The following is a 3,325-nucleotide window of genomic DNA, read 5'->3' on the forward strand; positions in this document are numbered from 1 at the left end:
AAGTTGCTGCTATACCATCTATCCACGGGGGACTTTTGTAGTAGCTTTTTTTTTTTTTTTTTTTTAGCTCCTGATGACTTAAGCCTTTCCGCTTCTGTCCTATTTTTTTTTTGTTTTTGTTTTTTGCTGGGTGACTTGAGGATTTGATTGTGCCTTTTTTTGAATGGATTTGTCTATCATGACGCTATCGAACACGAACTGCGTGATGCACAGCAGTCTGCGCGTGCCTCTCGGCTGTTTCAGACCCGCTCTCTTAAAACGAACCCCCTCCACGTGCACAGACCTGACTGATCCCTCCGTGTCCGAGCGGCGGACAGCGTCAGTTTGTACAGCACTCACTTTAGAGGAGAACGATATACCCGCCACCGTTCTGTGCATGCAGGCCTGTAGCCATGTTTTAACCTTCCTGTCTCGTCTTCATTTCATACCTGGAGTGGGTCTCTGTGGAAGACACACTACCCGAAATCATAGTCTTGCTGTGCTCTCAGACCAAATGTCTACTGCAGGAGTTGTGATGTTGAATAAAAGTTGAAGGTGCATATGATGTAAAACCCTGTTATTGTCATGACTTCTAATTTAGGCCCATCAGATTAATTATTTCACACACAAACACCCCATCTTTATGCTCCACTTTAGGACTAAAATTACCCGAATAAATAGATTGCAATTTATTTTTTAATCATTCTCAATTTAGAGTACTTATGTTACTTATGTTTATTAATTAAATTATCTCTCTCGATCTGTGTAAACCCATGCCCAACCATCCTCCTCTTTCCTTCTGTAAAACCTTAAATTTCTGATGACTCATCCTGCACTGGTGGGTTTCTACCAGTTCTTTGAGAATATTTCCTTTTTTTATGCCACGGTGATGACCTACATTGTCTGATTGGCTACTGAAAATGTCTAATCAGGAACCTTCCCCCTCCAACTGTTGACGTATTTTAAGTGGCGAATGTAAATACAGATTTCTTTCATCTTCAGAAGGTTTTAGTTATGCCTGAATCCTTATATAATAGTTGGAAAAACTTATATAAATACCCTTTCATTACACTAACTGCCATCTAAATGATTCTGTAAAATACATTACCATATAGGAGTGCATTAAATAGATAATCTTTAAACCAGTAATGATTAAAAAAAAAACAATGAAAAGTTTTTGAAGGGGATTCCTAAAGTCTAAAACATTTTGGGCATTTTGAGGCAAAAATACCACACATCTTCACAATTCTTTAGATTTCGAGAATATATTCTATCCATGGTTGAAAACGGACTTTTTTAAAATCAGTTTAATTAGAATCAAGGTGAAATAGAAACCTAAACCTCCCATGAAGCCTGCAATGCGTCACGAAATTAAATGACTCCCTCGTTGTCAGGAAAGCTGCCGTCTTTCACACCTGGAAAAAAAAAAACTGTAGTTAAGCAAGTTCTCTGTGAACAGGTAGATCATTATCTCAGTCTGCATGTGACACGCAGGACCTTCTCACAAGGGAACGTCCTTATGGAAAAGCAGCCATTTGGCTCTGAGCAGAACAGACGATGAAAAGAGATGTGGAGGAGATTTGTGAAGATGGTAGCGAGAGATTGCCCCACCCTCCACCCTGCGCCCTGCATCACCAGGGACCGGCTGCTTTGGCAGTGCTTACTCAGCACTCCCTGGCACCGAGCTCCTCTCTGTGCTCTGTTACGACCCGGCTGGTGTCAGAAAACACGAGCAGGGAGATTTATTTAAACAATCGCCTACTTCATTGGTGTCTACTTATGCTGTTTCAGCATTTTGTAATGAAGCAACAGAGAGAGAGAGAAAGAGAGAGAGCCAGTCCAGTTCTGCGTGATCTCTCTCATCCAAACATATTTCATAGCTTCGTATTGGGCATCTGGACACCTTTTACAAATGATTGCCAAGCCGTGTGTAGTCTAGTATGACTCGGTCCATCAATTCTGAGCTCCCGGGGGCCCGGGCAGTCAGCCAGTGTCCAGCCCTCCCGCTGACCTCCTGCCAGAAAGATTTGACGGGGCTGAGACTGTGAATCAGCTGCTGTCAGCCCTCAGACTCGTGCACGGCTCCGGCTATCACACACAACAATAAAAATAAGCCTCCTATGGCATCCTTCACGCGCTTATCTGCAGGAGTCTATTCCTCAGGTTTAGGTTGTTCCAATCATATCGTGGCGTGATCAGATTATCATTCTCTGTTGCCTTCGTAGCATGACTGATGCTATCGACATTGCCGGTCCATTTGCACATCATAGCCTGGGTATAAATGCTCGCCAGGCCCACGGGAATCGAGCAAAGCGGGGCTGACCTTTAGCTGAGGATAAACCCAGCATGGGTAACTCATCAGTTCTCCTCCACCGTAATGGCAGAAAATAATGAAGCATTGGCTGCCCGTGCCCCGGTGGCTGTGCTAATACGCTTTTGACTGAAGGTTTAAATACAGAGAAAGTTCCCCTGCTGTGAGGAAGTCAATTAGAGAGTGCTGCATTTAAGCTTGTAAATGGGTTTCACTGTGACGTTGGGAGGGGGAGGTCATAAAATGTCCTGGTCTTCTACTTGCTGTACTTGAAGGTCTAATTTATTCTAAAAGGGGGGATTTACTTTTAATGTTACAGATAAGAGATGCAGGCGGTAGTGGCAGTACTGCATCCAGCCATGTGAGGTCAGTGTGGGACTGCAGCACTCATCAGTATGGCAGAAGGAGCCTGTACTCGGTGCAGACTGAATTCTTGGAGTGCGACAGCTCAAAATCTGCAGTGCTCACCTCTCTTACCTTCTGTTCTTTGCTCGCTCTCTCACTGCTGCTTCTGCAAAATCGAATCCCTACGTGAGATCCCCCGCCCCTCAAACAACAAGCTTAGTGCAACTTTAAAGCCTTTGGAAATCAGTGATCCAAACAAGATCTTTACGGTTCCACCTTAGAGGAAAATTAATTCATCAGATACCCCCTTTCCTTACCCTTTCCGGATCAATACAGGAGCTGTGTGATAAAATGGAACAGGGTCCTTTCAGCGTGAGACTTGGCTGGTCTCTGCAGCCTCTCAGCTGCTGCATTCCTAATTGATTAAAGCTATTGATTGAGCCTCCTAAAGCCTCCCACACTAAAATCGGCCTCAATCTGCCGCCGCCAGATACCCAGATATCATATTCACGCACTGTGAATTGTCGGTGCCAAGTGGAAGGAGACGGAGCATCTGTGCCGGTGCGAGCAGCCTTCACACAAATTCACGAGCACCGGAGATGGAGTTAGAGTAGAGCCATCTATCTTCGGTCCACCTAGTTATGCAGGAGAGGAATCCCGTATCTGCTCACACTCTGCAGCCACAGTAAT

The sequence above is a fragment of the Lipophrys pholis genome (assembly GCF_963383615.2).
Source record: "Lipophrys pholis genome assembly, chromosome: 14".
Lineage (NCBI taxonomy): Eukaryota > Metazoa > Chordata > Actinopteri > Blenniiformes > Blenniidae > Lipophrys > Lipophrys pholis.